We start from the raw sequence: 23,298 nt of genomic DNA, 5'->3' as shown, positions 1-23,298 counted from the left end.
TAGTGAACTAAGTATCTCTAGGCCTAGGGTAGAGAAAGTGAAATATGTCTGCAAACGAATAAGGGTAGAAAATCCCCAGGTCGAGGAAATTAGACAGAAGTACATGGATATGATTAGTGAGAAGTTTCGAACAGTGGACAGTAAGCAGGCTCTGGATATAGAAAGAATGGGTGGCATACAGGGATGCTGTAGTAGAAACATTAAGGGAATGCCTAGGAACTACTGTGTGTAAGATGGGAAAAGGCGAACATCTTGGTGGAATGATGAAGTGAGAGCAGCTTGTAAACGTAAAAAGGAAGGCTTATCAGAAATGGCTCCAAACAAGGGCCGAGGCAGACAGGCAGACGTAGATGAAAGAAACAGAGCGAAACAAATTGTTGTTGAATCCAAAAAGAAGTCGTGGGAAGATTTTGGTAATAACCTGGAAAGGCTAGGTCAAGCAGCAGGGAAACCTTTCTGGACAGCAATAAAGATTCTTAGGAAGGGAGGGAAAAAGGAAATGAACAGTGTTTTGAGTAATTCAGGTGAACTCATAATAGATCCCAGGGAATCACTGGAGAGGTGGCGGGAATATTTTGAACATTTTATCAATGTAAAAGGAAATCATCCTGGTGGTGCTGCGAGCAGCCAAGCTCGTGCAGAGGAGGAAAATGATGGTGAAATTACGCTTGAGGAAGTGGAAAGAATGGTAAATAAACTCCATTGTCATAAAGCAGCAGGAATAGATGAAATTAGACCTGAAATTGTGAAGTATAGTGGGAAGGCAGGAATGAAATGGCTTCATAGAGTAGTAAGATTAGCATGAGTGTTGGTAAGGTACCTTCAGATTGGACAAAAGCAATAATTCACCTATCTATAAGCAAGGGAACAGGAAGGATTGCAACAACTATCGAGGTATCTCATTGATTAGTATACCAGGCAAAGTATTCACTGGCATCTTGGAAGGGAGAGTGCGATCAGTCGTTGAGAGGAAGTTGGATGAAAACCAGTGTGGTTTCAGACCACAGAGAGGCTTTCAGGATCAGATTTTCAGTATGCGCCAGGTAATTGAAAAATGCTACGAGAGGAATAGGCAGTTGTGTTTATGTTTCGTAGATCTAGAGAAAGCATATGACAGGGTACCGAGGGAAAAGACGTTCGCTATATTGGGGGACTATGGAATTAAAGGTAGATTATTAAACTCAATCAAAGGCATTTGCGTTGACAAGTGGGCTTCAGTGAGAATTGATGGTAGAATGAGTTCTTGGTTCAGGGTACTTACAGGGGTTAGACAATTCTGTAATATTTTACCTATGCTGTTCGTAGTTTACATGGATCACCTGCTGAAAGGTATAAAATGGCAGGGAGGGATTCAGTTAGGTGGAAATGTAGTAAGCAGTTTGGCCTATGCTGACGACTTGGTCTTAATGGCAGATTATGCCGAAAGCCTGCAGTCTTGGCACTTGAAAATAGGTGCAATGTGTATGGTATGAAAATTAGCCTCCCGAAGACTAAATTGATGTCAATAGGTAAGAAATTCAACAGAAATGAATGTCAGATTGGTGATATAAAACTAGAACAGGTCGATAATTTCAAGTATTTAGGTTGTGTGTTCTCCCAGGATGGTAATATAGTAAGTGAAATTGAATCACGGTGTCGTAAAGCTAATGCAGTGAGCTCGCAGTTGCGATCAACAGTATTCTGTTAGAAGGAAGTCAGCTCCCAGACGAAACTATCTTTACATCGGTCTGTTTTCAGACCAACTTTGCTTTACGGGAGCAAAAGCTGGGTGGACTCAGGATATCTTGTTCATAAGTTAGAAGTAACAGACATGAAAGTAGCAGGAATGATTGCTGGTACAAACAGGTGGGAACAATGGCAGGAGGGTACTCGGAATGGGGAGATAACGGCTAATTTAGGAATGAACTCGATGGATGAAGCTGTACGCATGAACCGGCTTCGGTGTTGTGGTCATGTGAGGCGAATGGAAGAGGATAGGTTACCTAGGAGAATAATGGACTCTGTTATGGAGGGTAAGAGAAGTAGAGGTAGACCAAGACGACGATGTTTAGACTCAGTTTCTAACGATTTAAAGATAAGAAGTATATAACTAAATGAGGCCACAACACTAGTTGCAAATCGAGGATTGTGGCGACGTTTAGTAAATTCACAGAAGCTTGAAAACTGAACGCTGAAAGGCATAACAGTCTATAATGGTAGTGTATGTAAATTTTTCTTTCGCTTCCGGAATGATATCATCATTCGTTCATCCTCCGCAGCTCTGGGTGATGGTCATTTTATTGCGCTGGTCATCGAGATGTCATCTGGGGTCCAGGTTCCTCTCTGCCGTATCATCTAGATCAGGAATGGCGAACCTTTTCCAACTAGTGTGCCATTTTATGTCTGGTTTATTATTATCCACTGTTGACTGTGCCACTTGTTATTTTCCTTTTAGAAATGGCTAAAACCTACAACTCCCCCACCCTCTTCCATGACTTCCTTTCCAAATTCCAATTACTTCATAATATTTATTTACTGATTTATTTACTTTTTAGATATTTTTAAATACATTTGATTACATGTTCCATGGTTGTATTTTGCAGCAACTGCAAAAAGAACATTTTTAAATATGTAAGTTTTTAGAATAACTTACCGGTATACCTAATATTAATTGTAGAAATGTACATAATATGCTCCCATTTTAACACACTTTGTCATAAAGTAAACTCGTATCCTCATCCCGAGGTGGTGCAGCTCTTTTCAGGCACACCCCCATTGGAGGTGAACTGCATGTACCATTTCAACCACATACCAGCCCTCCTGCCATTCTTAAATTTCTGGCAGTACCGGGAATCGAACCCAGGCCCCCGAGGACGGCAGCTAATAACACTAACCGTTACGCTACGGAGGCGGACACACTTTGTCATTAAATACTAATACCGGGCGAGGTGGCCGCGCGGTTAGGGTGCGCAACTGTGATCTTGCATCCGGGAAATAGTGGGTTCGAGCCCCACTGTCGGCAGCCCTGAAGATGGTTTCCATGATTTCCCATTTTCACACCAGGCAAATGCTGGGGCTGTACTTCACTTAAGACCACGGTGGTTTCCTTCCTACTCGTAAGCCTTTCCTCTCCTAACGTCACCATAAGGCCTACCGGTATCTGTGTCGGTGCGATGTAAAACAACTTGTAAGAAAATAAACATTAGATAAAAAAATCTAAAGTACGAATATTTCAAATGGACTATACTTCCTCCTTTAGCTTCATTATCTTTCCATGTTGTCGTAGTTCGTATGCTCAACAATTTTACTTATTTCTCCCTCATCACATCTCCATAAGAAAATCGGAAAAGGCCGATGACCTTAGATGTTAGGCCCCTTTAAACAACAACCAAGCAAGCAAAATCGAAAAAATAATATCCTTGCTTGTAAGGTCACATACATGCTTTTATTATAACATACTGCATACATCTGGGAGTTATCCAAATTATCTTGCAATTGCTCCGAAACTTCTTCACTCATTCTTATTATTCTATTCTTGACAGCAGTTCAGCTGGCTGGAATTCCTTTAATTCTGTTTATTATTATTATTATTATTATTATTATTATTATTATTATTATTATTATTATTATTAGGGTTATTTTTATGACTATTAGTATCCTAATTATTATGATTATTATATTATGAGCATGTATTTGGGCTGGAGGCCTGTTATGTCATTAAATAAACTAAACTAAACTAAACTAATTCTGTTAATCATTTGTTGTTTATTGCTCAATAAGGAAGTTTATTTCAAGAACTCACCGTCATAAAGCGGTTTCCCATGCATGCTGTACTATGCAGTGATACAGATATAACAGCCGCACTGATATTATTCCTCGGGCGGAAATATGATGCAAAATAAAATCTTTTGTGTAAAGTTCGATATTTTGTGAAACGAACTCACTTCTTTCTTCATTTGGCATGGAACAAACATTTGAATGATTAGTCTCGAAATGGCGCTTTACATTAAATGTAGGGAATACAATTGTTCTCGAACGCAGGCAATACATCTTTCTATCAGTCCGATTTCCATTGTCCACTGTTCTTGTTAAATCCGGTCATTACCTTTGTTAAGTTTCTGTTATTTTCGGCACTGTTTGCAAGGTCCATATACAAAACCACCAGAAAACGACACTTATCTAACGTGACTTTCAGACCCATCAGTGTAGCAGTGTTGCCATATTGCACGTCCGAATGAAACAAGTATTCAGATTTTCGATATTTATTTCTAACACGTGAAACACTACAAGATATGTATTGTATGTAGTAAAGTATATAAAAATATTATGTCCAATTGGCGTGTCACCGAAATCATATTCGCGTGTCACCTAGTGACACGCGTGGCATAGGTTCGCCATCCCTGATCTAGATAGTCTGCCTAAAGTCTTCTTAGAGAGCCATGGCGATCTTGAATTGCTTAATTAAAAAGATAAAATACATTGATGAAATCAGCTGTAATATATTGAGGTTATCAAAGCCTTATAACATAATTTTACAATGATATTCAGTTTCAGATTGCTCTGTGTAGATTTAATTGCTATCAGATCTCCAATATGTACGCTATTATTTCAGTTTTTACGTCGTAGAGAATCGTTTTATGAATTAGTATGTGTTGACGCTGCGTTACATCGAATTACTTCCTCTCTGGTCTAGGCCTCGTTCTTGCAGTCTTCAATATTGCCGCTAATCAATCCTTGCTGTATTTAAATTATATAACGCGTATATTAAATTGATCTATATATATATAAAATAACTTGTCCTGACTGACTGACTGATTCATCATCGCAGAGCCAAAACTACTGGACGTAACGAAATGAAAATTTGGGGATATATTCATATTAAGATGTAGGTGCTCGCTAAGAGAGGATTTTTTGGATATTCCTTCGCTAAGGGGGTGAAAAGAGGGGTGAAATTTAGAAATGAGTGTGTCTATATCTCGAAAGTTTAAAAGTTTACAGATGTAAAAATTGGTATTTAGAATCTTCTTTAAAAATAAGGAAACACGTATTTTATTGTTTTCAGAAAATCCCAATAGGAGGGGTGAAAAGGGGTGAAAATGGGGAAAATGGGTTGAATGCCCTTAATCAGTATACCAGTACTTATATCTCAGAAACTGAAGATATTACAGACCTGAAAATTGGTACTTTTGATCTCTTTTAAAAATAAAGAAACACGTATTTTTTTGTTTTTGGAAAATCCAATTAATGGGGGGGTAAAAAGGGGGTGATTTTTTAAAATGAGTGTATCTATATCTCAAAACTGTTACAGTTTATAGATGTAAAAATTGGTATTTAGAATCTCCTTTAAAAATAAAGAAACACGTATTCTTTTGTTTTCGGAAAATCCCAATAGGAAGGGTGTAAAAGGGTGAATAATGGGTTGAATGCCTTTAATGAGGCTACTTATATTTCAGAATCTGAAGATATTACAGACCTGAAAATTGGTATTTGGGATCTACTTTAAATGTAAAGAAACACGTATTTTTTCGTTTTTGGAAAATCCAAATATTGAGGGGTGAAAAGGGGGGTGAATTTTTTAAAATGAATGTGTCTGCATCTTAAAACTTTAAAATTTACAGATGTAAAAATTGGTAGTTAGAATCTCCTCTAAAAATAAAGGAACAGAACTGAAAATTTGTATATGGGATCTCCTTTAAAAATAAAGAAACGCGTATTTTTTTAGTTTTTGGAAAATCCTATTAATGGCGGTTAAACAGAAGTGACAAATTGGGGTGAATTTTTTGAAAGATTATCTTGGAAACGTAAAATGTTACAGACGTAAAAAGTGGGTGTTTGGAATCTCCTGTAAATGTAAAGAAACATAGGTGATTTGTTTTTGGAAACTCCACTTAAGGGGAACTCAAAAGGGGTGAAATTTTAAAATGAGAATTTTTACAGTATATCTAAAAAAACTTAACATGTTACAGAAGTGAAAAATGGTATTTTTATCTCTATTAAACATAAAGAAACGTGTATTTTTAATTTTCGGAAATACCACTTGGGTGGAGGGGGGGGTGAAAGTGACTGAAAATGGTGTTGAATTCTTTTAATTAGGCTACTGATATCTTAAAAATGAAGATGTTACAGACGTGAAATTTGATATTTGCAATCTGCTTTAAAAGTAAAGAAACACGTATTCTCGGAAAATCCAATGAAGCGGGGGGGAGGGGGGTGAAAGAATTGAAAAATTAATTGACTTTAATTGTATGAGAATATATACATCTAATAAAAACTAAAGTTGTAACAGACGTGAAAATTCGAATTTGGATCTCCTTTAAAAACAAAGAAAAACGCGTTTTGGGGGGGGAAACCATCTTGGGGGGCGGGAGTGTAAAGGAGTTGAATTCCTTTCATGAGGACACATAAATCTAAAAGTGAAGAAGTTAGAGTCGTGATAATTGGTATTTAGAAGATCCTTTACTATTAAAGAAACAAGTATTTTTTTCGGGAAAGTTCACTTAGGGGGGGGGGAGTAGTGTGAAATGAAGTGAAAAAAGTAAATTACTTTTATGGGGATACTTATATCTCAAAACTGAAGGTAATAGACGTGAACATTGGTGTTTGGAATCTCCCTTAAACATAAAGAAACAAGCCTTCTTTTAATTTTTTTGGGGGGGGGGGGCGGTAAATAAACTTAACGGCGGTGGGGTGTAGAAGGAGGTGAGATCAATTGATTTTACTGTTATGAATGTACTTATAAGGATCTTCCGTTGCTCAGGCGGCACCGCTCCGGCCTCTCAAAGCTGGGTTCCGTGGTTCAAATCCCGGTCACTCCATCTGACATTCGTGCTGGACAAAACGGAGGCGGGATAGGTTTTTCTCCGGATACTCCGGTTTTCCCTGCCATCAGCCATTCCAGCAACACATAATAATAATAATAATAATAATAATAATGTTCCGGACCGTCGTCAAATGTGCGGACCGAGCTGGCAACGGCTCCTGGACGGGTAATGATTAAGAATGCAGTCCGGCCGCGGGTTCAGTGCCGCCAAATCACCCAATATGACACCACGCCGGATCTCCTTAAGGATTTTATCCATATTAAAAATGATTAACGGAAAAGATGGCAAAGATTTACGGACCCAACTGACCAGGAGGAATACCTGAGCCTAGCCCGGAAAGTACGAAATCGATTGTTGGAAAGGAATATTGAAAAAATGGGAGGAAACGTGCTGTAAAATAATAGAAAACGAGTCAGATCGGGAATTTTGGAGGATTCTCGCAGAAAACGAGTCAGATCGCGAATTTCGGCGGATTATATATCTAAAACAATAAGCATTCAATTATAAATTTCAGTATAATACCGTAGCGAAGCACGGGTATCTTGCTAGTCTTCTTATAATTTATGCGTTATTTTGTTCCTTAAACGCTATAAATATTCTTTCTTTCTTTCTTTCTTTCTTTCTTTCTTTCTTTCTTTCTTTCTTTCTTTCTTTCTCTCTTTCTTGAATTTGCTTCTTTTCTCAATAGCTTTAAGATATTTAATTAGCTCGTCGGTCGTAACGCGTCTGCTTCCTATGATGGCTTCTTCATTTTTTTGTGTTTCTAATAGTGTTGGTTTTAGCAATTAGAATTCATATTTTGTCTTTACCACTGCCATTATGATGTTGAACATTTCGACTTCGCGTTGTACTGAATTTCCTTGACATTTTATTGAATTTATGCATTGTGTTTAACTTTGTAATCAGTAATCGCGTTCATCCCAACTCGATTGAGTTTTATTTCTGTAACTGTCGAATGGCACAATATCCTCATCCATTCATCACACATGACCCCAGCACGCACGGCTTCATCGATCGAATTCATTCCTAACTTAGTTTGTCTCTGTATTGTCCCTCCATTGTTCCCATATATTTATGCCAGTAACCAGCAATCATTCTCGCTACTTCCATGTCTGTCACCTCCATCTAGTCCTGAGTTCACCCAGGTTTTGCCCCCCGTACTGCAATATCAGTCTGAAAACAGGCAGATGTTATCTTTCATTCAAGAGTTCACTTTATCCTTACAAAATACCGTTGATCGCAGCAGTGAGCTCATTACATTTATTTCAGTTTTACTTCGTATACTGCCATACTAGGAGAGTAAAGGAATGTTCCACCTGTTCAAGTTTTGTATTCCCAACTTGACATTCGCTCCTCATAGATTTTTTTTTCTCAACTGTCATTTTATATTTTTCATCAAATGATCCATGTAAACTACGAACAATAAGATTGAAAAGTTAGTTCTTGCCTAACGCCTGTAACTGTTTATACCTTAATTCTACCGTCACTTCTCACTGTGGCACGATTGTCAACTTAAATGTCTACCCTTGATCACATAATACAGGGCCTCTCAAACGCCCAAAATCTCACGCGTGCAGAGCGAGGCGCAAGAGCTCCGTGCACTGTGCATCGGTGCCGCTCGGTATTGCTCGGATCAACGCTTCGTCTCTGGGCTACTCGGCTAAGCTCGGCTCTACTCGTCTATACTCGGCTCAACTCAGCCCGGATTTGGAGCGCTACGGCGCAAGTGGGGCAGAGGGAGACAGGCGGAGCGAGCGAGACAGGCGTGAGGAAAGAGAGAGTAAGCGCTATTGCTCCAAATCGAGGAGCATTCTGGTCAACCAAGCCAAGTCGTCTTTTGCACCGTGCACAGTGCATGCACCACGCGCATGCACCCTGAGAGGCCCTGACATAATACCTCAGTATGATCAACATTTTTTGCCTCTGTACTCGCTCATAATGCCTTCTAAGTATAACTGCATTCCTGACACTAAATAGTATAAACTTACAAGAAGTAATTGCATAAAATAGAGGATATCAGGCAAATCTACAGAATTTCAGTAGTGCAGTCTTGAACACATGAGGAGGAGCACTAAAATTCTGTTATAATATCACTCAAAGAACTTGTATTATTTTTTTCTCACACACTCCTATATACGGTACTGGCGATAAATGCATCACGATCCGTCTGTATGATGAAGCGTAACCAGCAACAGTAGAAGTTTGAAATAAGGTAACATTCCAGATATATCTATAGAACGTGCGAAAGAACGGAGTAACGAAAAACTAATTTAGGATGTCTGCCAAGTGCCGAGGATTCTCGCAGTTTATGACAACGTGTTATGGTCGGAAGAAGCTTACATCACATGCTGAAGTGAGAGTAGTTCACAAGTAGTAGGTGTGAAAACTGACTGAATAACATGTGAAATTCAGAGAACATAAAGCACAAAGGGAAAAAAAATTGACGCCAGACTCGGTGAAATGTATTTGAAATGGAGAGATGCTTGCACTGAAGTAGGCCATTAACTTGATATTTAGACAAAAGTAGGCTTTGATTGGACAATGTGATTTATTTATTTATTTATTTATTTATTTATTTATTTATTTATTTATTTATTTATTTATTTATTTATTTATTTATTTGCCTTCTTTTTGCCGTGGTTAAGGCTATGAAGTTTTCTCTTACACTAAACTAAGTTCAACAAACACATGAAAATAATACAGTTTACTGTTATTAGGAAATGAAGTTGCATTTTTACGTACAGGTTTATCACAAATGGTTAAGATATATTGACGCGGTTTTATACTGAAAACCAGTAGTATCGGTAATACTGTGGCCATACTTGCGTTAGGCTGTTAGTATTGGTAAGGGATTCGATAGGAGAGTGCGATCATCGTTGTGGAGAACGATCAATAAAATCTGGTATGGCTCTGTTGATGTACACAGGTAGTGTCTATGTTGTTGGGTTATAGTATCAGTTGAATATTATAATAGTAAAAATAATGTATCTACAGTATTTTGAAAAATATAAAGCTGCAACGAGTGTCCCATGATAGATAATACAGTGTGAATTTTGGAATCATCTTTGGTGGGGATGGCTTGTGCATCCCGATGGATGCAATAGATCTGAGGACGTGCAATTATCCTCGATAAGGACTATTAATGGGTTTCTAATGATGTTCACTGTGATTGAGGGTCCTAGTAATCGAGATGAAGATAAATCCTTTAGGATAAGAAGTTCCTGAACTGACTTCTCTCTGTACAGTACAGGTCTGTTCATTCTAAGCTGTGAGTGGTCTGAGCCAAGGGCGCCTATACCCGGGGGCAAGGTGGGGCCGCCCACCCCCCCACTCCTAGCTCTCAGGGAAAGGAAATAATATAGTCTAGTCAGGTGTTTTCCTTTCAAGAAAATAAAATCAGTATTACGTAGAAGCGGTAGTATCGTTCCTCACCAACAGGCAGGGAACACCGTGGGTTATTCTTCCACAGAATACAAGTCGCCATTTCTCTTCCAAAATATTAAAAATACTACGTACCCCAGGTCTCCCCCCCCCCCCCCACTACAAACTGCCATATGGGCGCTGATGGTCCGAACACAATCCCTATACTTTCAAGTTAATAGAAGTATAAAAGACCAAGGTATGTGCGAACGTATTGAGTCGATCTCAGTGGCACAAACGTTTAGTCATTGTCCATCTGGTTCCAACATATCGGGGTCGATACTGGCTGAGGTCGATGATACTTAAGTGCAATAATTTCGCATCCTTGCCTTCCGACGTGTTAAAGAACACCTACGAGACAAATCCTCTCACACCGAGCTCGATAGCTGCAGTCGCTTAAGTGCGGCCAGTATCCAGTATTCGGGAGATAGTGGGTTCGAACCCCACTGTCGGCACCCCTGAAGATGGTTTTCCGTGGTTTCCCATTTTCACACCAGGCAAATGATGGGGCTGTACCTTAATTAAGGCCACGGCCGCTTCCTTCCCACTCCTAGGCCTTTCCTGCCCCATCGTCGCCATAAGACCTATCTGTGTCGGTGCGACGTAAAGCAACTAGCAAAAAAAAAAAAAAATCCTCTCACATCCAAGTGTACTTTGAAATGCATAACAATTGAATTACGATTAAAAGTGCATTATCGTTTGTAATTATCTAAGTTCGTAGTGTGAAGTTGTATCACCTACAAGATAGTATGAAATGATCCAAATGGAACATTATGATTTTATATAGGATAAAAGTAGACAAGGAAGAGTTACTGTACGTGACGGCTCATAATTATAGAATTACATGGTTATTGTTCTTTTATATGGAAAATTAATGCAAAACTAAGATAGCGGGTTATATTCACTTCTTTTAGGTCATGTAAGACTCATTCATTATTACGATGACTGCATTTAATAAGAAACACATTTAGTCTAACATGTTTGAAATTGAATGAAAATATAGACAGAATGGATTGATACAAGGATTTGTAAGATAATAATATGTCACAAATAACGAGGCAGTAATCGGGAGATAGTGGGTTCGAGCCCCAGTGTCGGCATCCCTGAAGATGGTTTTGCGTGGTTTCCCATTTTCACACCATGCAAATGCTGGAGTTGTGTCTTAATTAAGGCCACGGCCGCTTCCTACCCACTCCTAGCCCTTTCCTGACCCATCGTCGCCATAAGACCTCAGTGTCGGTACGACGTAAAATACTTGTAAGAAAAGTAATGAGGTCCCGAACTGAATGAGGTGGGCGATTCAAGAAGTTTAACCCATTTATTGATATTTCTGGGATAGTGATACAGAAATAGGATCAAACTCCAGTGGCTCGTAATAGATTCGGCTCGTTCCGTTAGTGTTTCATGGTGTTCAGGTCAGTCATCATAGTGACTGTAAATTTACTGGCACGTGAAATAACTCCTGCGAGACAAAATTCCACCACTTCGGCATTTCTGAAACCCATAAAAGTAGTTAGAAAGACATAAGTAACATTTTTGCTACCTATGATAGTGAGTTTTCAGCTATAACCTCAGTATTTTAAAGGACTGCTAGGCAACCATTCCCGTTTTTCGTGTGTACATACGGCGTAAGTACACCACAGTGAACAATTCGACAATCACACCAAACGTTTGCCGGCTATGATCGTGGGAAGTGTGTGTGATATCTAGATAGCATTGATAATTCTTCCGAGACATTGATGCTCATGACGAATGGAATGTGTCTATAGCAATGTGGATGTACTGTAGAGTCCGTGGGTCGGATCATCATTGTCAATTATCTCACCGGTCTATCACATCACTGAACAAGAAGGTCAACTTCATTTGTGCATAGCTGTAAGAGATCGTATGGGTATATCAAAACACTTGCTCAAGAATTTGGGTGAACTGCATAGCACCCAAACACCGCCTACAAGCCTCGACTCATGGGACGTATTTTCAAGACATACTTTGCTTTAGTACATCTGAATATGTATCAAAAGCATATGTTGTTACAGTATGTGTTAGAGTAATGAACATGAAGAGTTGAGTGATATGACATCACCTTTTCCGACGAATTCTGCTTCTCACTGTAATATCGTAATGGTCGTATCTGTGTCAGACTAAACTACAGTAACAGATTGAGATATTTCTGCAGGTAGGTGATGACCTACCTGGTTCGTTATGAATCGCTGTATTAGTACCTTTTAAGCCTTACATTGAGTACAATAACTGTTCTACAGTATATGTATTGAGTTCAAATATATTGGTTCCGTTATCATACATTTTTGTATCCTGCTTAGCCATTTCAAGAAAAGAGGATCTGAAAAGATAAGACATGGTAAATAATATTCTCTAAGCATAAAGATAGCCAACGGCCGTAGCCGTGTTGAAACACCGGATCCCGTGAGATCTCCGAAGTTAAGCAACATCGGGCGTGGTAAAGATTTCTATAGATAGATAGATAGATAGATAGATAGATAGATAGATAGATAGATAGATAGATAGATAGATGTCTTTATTGGCGTAGTTAAGGCCATTGAGCCTTCTCTTACACTAAACCAATTAGTATACATTAGAGCCATAATTAATACTACCGTAATCAATACTAGATACTAGATAAACATAATTTAAACACAATCAAAATATAATGGAAATAAAATTCCACCCCAGTGAGACAAACATACAACATCATTAATAATAGTAATAGCTAGTAATGGCACTGTAGTAGCACCGTTAATGAAAGACCAGAAGTGCACAGTTCACTCGTATTCTGCTGAACCTATTAATGCTCTTTTTAATGACACTTTAGTTAGTATTCCTCTGACCTAATCCGGTAAACGATTCCATTCTCGTGCGGTAAACACCGAGAATGAGTTGTTATGCGGCAGTTCGACGGTGAGGGATGACGAGCAGGTTGTATGTTTGAGCCCTTGTATGTCTGTCATGAACATTTGAGAAGGAAACGCGAAGAAAGTAAGATGGGGAACATGTTGTAAGAACTCGATGGAGGAAAGATAAAGTATGATGTTTACGACGAATAAAGACTGAGTAAGCTAACTGCGCGATTCGGGCCATGTAGCTGTTAGTTATCTCTCAAGAAATGGTGGGTTCAAACCCGGCTATCAGCACATTTGAAGATGGTTTTACATCGTTTCCCATTTAAACACCAGATAAATGCTGCGGCCGCACATCAATTAAGGCCACGGTCACATTAATTAAGGCCACGGTCGCTTCCTTCCCACACCTAGCCCTATTCTATCCCATAATCGCCGCAAGACCTGCCTGAGTAGTTGTAACATGAAACCAACTGGAAAAGAAAACTAAGACGTAAGCGACAAGTTGACAAACTTGTTACATAACAGATATTTCAAACTAAGAAAAAACATAGTACGGTAGTATATTTTCTTTACACAATAAATATAAATGTATTCTCCAAATATATGTACTATTTCAAATTTCGTTCTTACTTTCTTCCTATTACTGGAATAATTTATTGCGTTTGGCATCAAATGCCGAACTTGAATAATAATAATAATAATAATAATAATAATAATAATAATAATAATAATAATAATAATAATAATCGTGTGGCCTCAGCTACCGTGTGCAGACATTTCAATTTGACGCCATCTGGATGTCTGCTCGTCAATTTCGACTTTGGGCGTCTATGGCTGAGATTTAATGAATTTTGTCGGGTAAACACCAAATGCGTCACCAGAGATCTTTTACATGCCGACATCGTACGACATGGAGTGTCGAATGGACTTTTTTCCGCCCTTCAAAAATCCGATTACCTCTGCGGGGTTTGAACCCGCTGTCTTGGAATCCGGAGGCCGACACTCTACCACAGATCCACAGAGGCAGCTACCAAACTTGAATGAATTAGTATATTTCAATTACCAGTACTTCTTCTCCTGTTTCTGATCGTCCCAGATTAGAAGAAAAGGAATTTCTTTCTTTTCTCTGAAAGTAAGTTTAACTTCGATACAAATAACTAATTAAAAAGACGAATTTAAAATATTCAGCCCTCCACCATGTGGATACATGGAGTTTAGTTGATCATTGTTTGGTCTTGAAAACATACAAATTACACCGTCATCCATATAGCAATCATAATCATGACAAGGGTAAATACAACGGAATTTGAAATATATTGAAAAACATAACAAATGAAAACAATATCCACTGAATACCAATTAAAAATTGCTGGCATAAAGCTCGTAATAACCTATGCCATCATTTTGTACTGCATGTATCTTTGATTAACGTAAATGAAACAGACGATACTGGAATACAGGTACAGATGTCAAACCGTATCATTATATGAATACCTGCCGGCAAAAACATTGTAACCCTCACTTTTCTAGAATGCTGGGTTTCCGTGTATAAACGATGTAACTTCTGCGGTCAGAGTGAGGCATGCAGGAACTTATGTTAACAAACATGTACGTTAAGCGCCTTTTTTTCTTTTGTTTAAATTTCGCCATGTGTCATGCGGGTGCAGAAACGTAAGTCCGAGTGTGTGCAACGATATAAATAGGGGACGAAAACGCAAAATTAAATATAGTAGATGGAAGAGGAATGAAAAGAAATACAAGTGGAATTCTGGGCAACCATATTTGGCCCACAATAACAAATCAGTGCCAGGGAAAATCCTTGCTGAGCAGGCTAGTGCAAGAACGTTCTAAGCCAATGTAAGAAAGTCAACGTGTTTAATGGGAGATTCATATGTCTTATGTTATAATGCGTAATCAGAGTTTTCATTCTCGACTATATTGTAAACGTATATAATGTGTTATATATACTGTATATGCATATAAATATGTCTTGCTCTGTTTACAGATTGCTCATTGTATTCATTAAACGAGGTATTGCCTCTATCTGCGGAAAAGAAAGCTAATCTGCTAGACATGTGTCGATACATTCGTGAAAAATATCGAGGTTTTTATGAGAACCTAAAGACAAAGTGAAGTGATAATGTAATGTTAATTCATCATTGTAAAACATTCTCGCAATAATATTGCTGGTTGGCGACCCCAGCGTACTAATAGCCTATATCTGCTTCATTCATTCCATCCCTGATCCGGTCAATGGCTGGAAAACAGGTTGTAGGTTTTCATTTTCAATATTGCTGGTATTCAGTGAATTCTGTTAAACAATGGGAAGCTCTAACAATGGGTACTGCAAATTAGAAGCGTGGTTTATGTTTCATTATTTTTATACAGAATAAAAACAATAAATAATATTAAAAGCTATAAATATTTTCTATAGTATAAACGTTGTAACCCGCAAAAATGTGCTGCTTACGTTATAGTTACAACCTTTTTGCACGGACGTCCAACGATCATCTCTTATATCTTGATTTTAAAGTCGCACATTGTCATAATTATTATGCATTAAACTAATTGTCAATGGCAGAATAAGCATTCACAAACAATTCGCTTGTTTATTTGTTTTCCTTATCTCCTGGAAAATTTGCATTTTGAGGGTTACGACGTTTTTGCCGGCAGGTATTCATATATTTGGTAGACCTAAATTACACTAAGAGGTAGAGGTTATTTTGCACAAGGTCCGGCTTCGTGTGGAGGACAGACAGTCACTTTTAAGTATAATACAGTCGAAATTTCGTCCATAGGTCTAACGACTGATAGGCACTGTTTAGGAACTGGAGGTTGATTGGGATATGAGATTTCAAAGTTTTCTTTATCTTATAACTAATTATCGTTAAGGGCGTTCATGAGTCGAAAATTGAGAAGAGGTTATTTATCATTTTCAGATTGTAGGGTTTGTAGTTAATGACATTTTATTTGTTGTCTTCGCGCAATTGTTAAACTGGTCAATATCAAATAACTGAAAGTCAGAACATCTATCTGATAGTTGCACGAACGTGACATCAATTATTTCCACATACAATCGTAGGTACGATGTGCTATTAATTCCTATAAAATAAATTCTCTGGCGCTTTTGAGGGTAATTTTGCCTCCCTTCATTGTCTTGCAACTTTGACCACACAGTTTCAAAATTACTTCTCGTTGTCCGCAGAAACGCTTTAAACTGCTGGATCTCTTTGGAGTAGAAGGCAATATCACATATTTTCTTCTGGAGGATCTGATACAGAACATCATATTGAGGGAGCACTTCAGGAAATAAATTTAGTAGGAAATAGAAATCAAAGTGTTGCAGGGTAACACAGTAACCCTTAGCTTGAATTCTCGTTCCACCGTCCCACTCGTCTGCGTCATCTTTCATTTCTCTGAATAATTCAAGGAGATCTGTATAGACAGAGGACACAACTTCAACCAGCCTACCACCATATATCCCGCTACTGTTGGTAATCGTCTTTGTATTATTTTATCAAGGGCAGCGGCCCGTTTAGGGGACGGTAAAAAGAACCTGCTAACCCGGACAAGGTCTGAAAAAATACTTTGCATTCCTTCATGTGGTTAACAGATTACAGTAATACCAAGTTGAGCCTATGACCATAGCAGCGAACAAAATGTAGTCTGGTCATATTTCTCCCTGACTAACTTCTGTCCCGCTATCACTGCTGCGCCAATACCCCCTTGTCTCTTTGTGTATCAGATCAAAGTCCTGAGAAAACTGTAGATGCTTCTAAGTTGTGTCAAAATATATCTTCTTTCTTAGCAATGAACGCTAGTAACTCCATGCAATTACCTCTGCTATCAGATTCTTCAGTTTCTCGACGACCCCTGGAAGGTAATCCTTGCTTTGAAAGAAAACACACAGTATCAGTTAAAGTGCTGATAATATATCTGTTAATTTTTACTAGCTCATTATGCTCGTCACTTTTCTTTCTGTAAGCTGTACTCAAAAAGAAATCTATTCTGGATCTTCCGAACTGAATCATATCGGCAACAGCGTTGGTGTGTGCTTGAGACACCTCATGGCGTCTCTTTAAAACTGTGAAACTATCTAAATTGTCCACACCGCTTTTATTCCAAGCATTATTTTCTGAGGAAGATGGTCAACAATACCTAATATAGTTTATTAATTTTTGCACAACCACATAACCAATCCAGATCTATGTACCACGAGTCATAAAAATATCGTACTGTTCTTTTCGAATCCTTGACTAAATTGTTAAGAGAAGACGTGGGTCTAGCTTTTTCAATTTTGTTTTTATTACCTTCAAAAGTTATTAACAAGCATGGCTTGCTCATTAAGCTTTCTATTATACATGAACATTCTGGGCCCACCAACTCACTTATTTTCGAGATGGAAGCGACAGCACTCATTTTAATGTTTAATACGTTGTGCAGCCCTGTAGCCTAGCCTTACCTAAGATAAATTACATATAAGTTCACACTTTGACAACAGAAGTCACACCGTATTATAATAGAAAACAATAACACAATAACATAGCAATGCACTGTTGAGCGCGGTGGAAAGAACGGACAGAACAGCCCAGCACCGACGTCATAAGCTTTTGTTTCCACCCTCCATTGTGGTAACACGAGCGGAGAACGTAGCAGTGTCGAGGGGAGAGGGGCCTTGCTTGACGCAGGCGCAGTGATACTCGCCTAGCTGTTATGAGAGATTCAAAGCGTAACCACTGCATGGAGTTGGCAACAGCCACTCGCTCAACCTTGACGGTGGCAATCTGCTGCAATAGAGTTCTCGCGACACGAATAATCGATTTTTTTTATATTTTCAAACTGTTACCAGTGGTAACAGTGGATACTAGCACGCTTCGCCACTGAATTTACGTTAATTTTTATAATTCCCAGCGAGTTTTGAACGTAACTACGTTGTATAATAGTTTTGGATAGTACCCCATTTTAGGCTTCAAGGTACTGCAGCAACAGTTTACTTCAACATTCAGACAATATCGTTGTGGTTATTCACTTGAGAGTAAACTTTCTAACCACACATCGTCCGAGGGAACATTACGATATATTTAATCAAATACTACTGTGCATTATTTATCTCCTCCTGTGACGTACCTTAAGGATTATGTACACTGTCCCAATACAATGAAGACAAAATGAAATATTTATTTCACTGAGTGTAACATTATTATGAAACAGGAAACGTAACATACGTGGGCTCAGTGTCTTAAGAACAGCTCATTTCACATTTAGGTACTGTTCAAAATTTATTTCAGTTGACTATAAAAGAAATACATTTATATTATTCTAAATAGAATTTGACTCCTTGGCTGAATGGTCAGCGTGCAGGTCTTCATTTCAGAGGATCCTGGATTCAATTCCAGACCTGACCGAAAGATGTTAACAGGGAATGGTTAATTTCTCTAGCATGGGGGGAAGTGGGTGTTTGCGTTCCTTTTAATGCACTTCTCGTAATCAGCATAAAACAGACCACACTGCCAAACCACCACAGTAGTGAATACATCACTCCACATGAGGTTGATATTAGGTAGGGCGTCCGGTCACAAAACTAAGCCACATTTACATGAAATACCGACTCAAAAAAATTTGAAAAATTCCCAACAAAATAGAAGATTCCTCCACACAGAGGATGTACAAAACAGTAAATATATTTCTGAAGGTAATTAGTGTAACTAAGTACTGTTATTATGGAGACATCAAGGTACCAAAATTGTGGCCCTCAAGAGTTATTTTACATGCTAATAAGTCTACCGACATGAGGTGACGTATCCGAGCATCTCCACTGGACTGAGCAAAGATCGAACCCGTCAGCTTGCGCCCAGAAATCAAGCACTCTGTCACCTGAGCTACTCAAGCTTGCATTTCCTAAAATCTATAACATACTGTATTAATACATTATGTATGAATGGATGAGTTACATGCCAGAAGGGACCGCTGACATCTTCCCGTCGCCACACGTAGGTTAAGTTCGCATTTAGGTTAAATTGTTGCCTACCTTATTGATGCCCCAGCCTCTTTGGGAAGCGAACCTCTCTCCACGTCGTACAGTCGCAGATCCAGATAGTACATGAGAGTCAAGTTGACAGTATTTGTAAGGACTAGCTAGGTGTTTCTTGGTTGGTTTAGAAATGAACAGGCAATGGTGGCAACTTAAAAACAAATGACTCAAGCAAGTATGTGCCAAACCCTAAACAACTCACTTATTTTCGAGGTGGAAGCGACACCACTCATTTTAATGTTTAATACGTTGTGCAGCCCTATAGCCTATTCCTACCTAACATAATTTAAATATAAATTCACACTTTAACAAAAAACGTCACACCGTATTATAATAGAAAACAATAACACAATAATATAACAATGCACTGTTGAGCTCAGCACCGACGTTATAAGCTTTTGTTTCCACCTTCCATTGTGGTAACAGTACCGGAGAACTAAGCTGAACAAATCCACGACCCTAGGTGGCACTCAGAAATAAAAGTAGTGACATATTTTAATGAACATGAAATGTATGTAATCATCATTTCAGCGCATCCCCGTGAGACTTCAACATTTTCAGGCATTAGAGGTGATGTCCACAACTTCGGAGAGGCCATACTATAGTTACAATTAATATTATTATCGACTTTCATGGAGGGTTACATTGCTTCGCATTCTACGTTAGGATCGAAGAGGCTTCATTCTTTCTGTTCTCATGTATTTGTATGTAATTCGTGTGATGAGAAATTAGTATCGTATTCCAACAACAGATGGGATTGCTTCAGGGTGAATTTTATTCAAATTGCACCTTCATGGTCAGGAATACCACTTATGTATGTTCAAGGGAGTAATGCCAAGGTCAGCACAATGTTTCACTCGGAGCAATTCTTGAATTCGCAACGGAGGTATTTGGTGTACAGAGTAGCCTCTTCTGAAAGTATCGCGTAGTTCGGACTAAGCAATAGAATATTGTTCCAAATAAATCCCAGATACTCTCAAATATTATTAAATTTCCTTTCAAATTCAGAGTATTATCTATATTTTTCTATTATCTAATGACCGGGCGAGTTGGCCGTGCGCGTAGAGGCGCGCGGCTGTGAGCTCGCATCCGGGAGATAGGGGGTTCGAATCCCACTGTCGGCAGCCCTGAAGATGGTTTTCCGTGGTTTCCCATTTTCATACCAGGCAAATGCTGGGGCTGTACCTTAATTAAGGCCACGGCCGCTTCCTTCCAACTCCTAGGCCTTTCCAATCCCATCGTCGCCATAAGACCTATCTGTGTCGGTGCGACGTAAAGCCCCTAGCAAAAAAAAAAAAATTATCTAATGTAAAAGCAAAAGGCAATGGGAGGTACTACCTTCACTAGCGCACCGTCACTGCGTTGTTCTACACAGGCGACTTACACTGGTGTCTCAAACAGCGTAATAGCCGCCAACGTCTTGGAAAGGTGTAGCAAGGCTTAATGAGGTTGAATAATTTGTGAGTCTTTTCGCTTATGACACTGTGTAATAGTACATTATGCAACAAGCCTAGAATGGCAATAATTAAGACACGAGTGTGTTTATAAAACGAGCGAAGTGAGTTTTATAATTTCTATACGAGTGTCTTAATTACCATTATAGGCGAGTTGCATACGACTGCTTATGATCGACGATAATTATAACTCTATTTTTTAATATTCGTAAATTTCTGTCGAGATGTCGCTTGACAGTTGAGTTTACTGAGCAGAGCACAGAGCGCATGCGCTGGCTTATTGATTTTCCGTGAGTGGATCGGAGACCTTGACAATGTCATAAGTTTTCAAAACTTTGAGAGAAGGTTATCATACCCTAGCTTTATTTCAAATACAAATTGTTTATTGTACAGTTGGTGAAGTGAATTTGTGGTTGTGGAATATTGGAACTAGAAGGTGTATTGATGTTAATGTGTGTGTCCGACATGTTTGATTATGGAAACAAGTGCGAAGCTAGTGCGTTGAGCGCAGCTGCAATGCTATCCTTACGTATTTGGTCAAACAGCTGTGTCATAATGATAATATGAACTCTGATTAGTGGAGAACCTGTATCATAATGAAACTTCAGCTATAATGAGACTTATTAAGATTCAGTTTTCTGGCATATAATATTTATATTTCGGCATCGTCGAGCATAAACGATATTATGTAACTGCTAATAGATTGAGTTTCGTTTCTACATGAAACCGACGTTTCCCAGCCAACAGTGGCCAGAGCTTGATTTCCCTAACCTACGTGCGTTTCGTGCAACGTTAATAATAATAATAATAATAATAATAATAATAATAATAATAATAATAATAATAAAGTAAACTCGTGTCGTCATCGCGAGGTGGTGTAATTTTTTTCAGCCACACGCCCAATGAAGGTGAGCTGCATGTACAGTTTTAACCACATACCAGCCCTCCTGCTATTCTTTAATTTCTGGCAGTACCGGGAATCGAACCCGGGCCCCCGAGTGCGTCAGCTAACAATGCTAACCATTACGCTACGGAAGCGGACATAATAATAATAATAATAATAATAATAATAATAATAATAATAATAATAATAATAATAATAATAATAGCGATCTCGGTGGTTTAGTGGCATGGTGTACGACTCAAGACCCTACAGAGGTGTGAAAATTATTAGAATAATTTGACAATTTTGTATAAAATCAAATTTATTCATTGATATTTTACTTCCAATTGAAATTAATTACATATTTAGTATTTGGTATGCATGCTATTTGGATTGTATGATAGATTCAATCTGATTTGGCATGCTTTCTACAATTTTTTGCCGGAATCTTTGATTCCCGTATCATGATGCCATATTTTAATGAGTGCCTCTATGAGATTTATCTTGGTTGTAATGCTGTTTTTCTTCAGTTTCCTCTTCACTGTGGCCCAGAGATTCTCAATAGGTTTAGATCTAGGCTATTGCCAGGCCAAGGAAGAGTTTTAACACCGTTTTCACTTATAAACTTCGTCACAGACTTTGCTTTATGGCACGGAGCACCATCATGCACGAATACAAAGGCACCATTGGGAAACCACTCTCTCATTTGCGGCAAAAATCCTCTTTCAAGTACTGTTTTGTATTGATGCTAGTTCATCATACCTTCTACTATGTACAGACGTCCTGTACTGTGAACTGACGTAACACACCAGACCATAACCTGGGTGGGATGCTTGACAGTTTGTGCAATGCATTGGGGCAAGGACTCTTCATCAGTCCTTCTCCTCACGTACGGGCTACTTTTGTCTGTTATTGCAAACACTGATTCGTCGGGAAAACATATCTGAAAATTTAAAAACATAATATAATACCATGCACACTTCAGTATAATGAAAATGAAGTGAATAAGTTGCTTGCAAAGGGAACATCATCCATTTGTTTTAAATTTGGAATTTTCCCTCTTCAGAATATCATATTAAATTCAGGTTCTTTGACTGGTATCATTCTAAGTAACTGATACTAATTTTATAATACCTTGCTCCACTCATCTCTGAAATGTTCTCTGACGTCTTTTACCCAGGAAAGTCTCTTCTTTGCAATTGCAGGCGTGATCTAAGCCTTCTTTCATGGACGGCGTGCAGGGAGATGAGCAGAAATTATTTTTCGACAAACGGTTGAATCGCAGACATTTACTCCGTGGTTCTCCATACTCCATTTTAAATTTCTGCTTGTGGCTCTTCTGTGTCTCTTTGCCATTTGAAGTAATTTCATTCAGTCTTAGGACTGAATTTACTTTTCCTTCCACATTTTCCTACCCAAGAGTTTGCATGTTCGAAACCAGAATTCAAAGACTTCTTCACTCTACACACAGATGTTTGTGAAATTCGTAATCTATCTGCTATTTCTCCTTGCGTGTAACGTTTTTCATTCAGAAGACACTTGACCAAAGCTACTTTCCTAGGAGAAAGGTCACTTTTCTTGCCCATTGTCAAAAAACACACTCACACAATTAACAACGTTAATAGTTTGATAAAAACCACTAAATCATAATAAATTAGGCAAAGAAATCAGCTGGGAAACTATGGTAACATATAACAACAATCATAACAATACTAAAACACTCTCACAATGACAGAACCTGAATTCTGAAGTCAACTGTTCAAACACACATTGTAGGTAACATGACACAATTTCGAAGAAATGTCCCAATTATTCCGAAATTACTCTTTTGTAAGACAATACATATTCCAAA

The sequence above is a fragment of the Anabrus simplex genome, chromosome 3 (genome assembly GCF_040414725.1).
Source record: "Anabrus simplex isolate iqAnaSimp1 chromosome 3, ASM4041472v1, whole genome shotgun sequence".
Taxonomy (NCBI): Eukaryota; Metazoa; Arthropoda; class Insecta; order Orthoptera; family Tettigoniidae; genus Anabrus; species Anabrus simplex.
The sequence above is the reverse complement of the archived record's forward strand: the minus strand, read 5'-3'. Positions refer to the sequence as shown.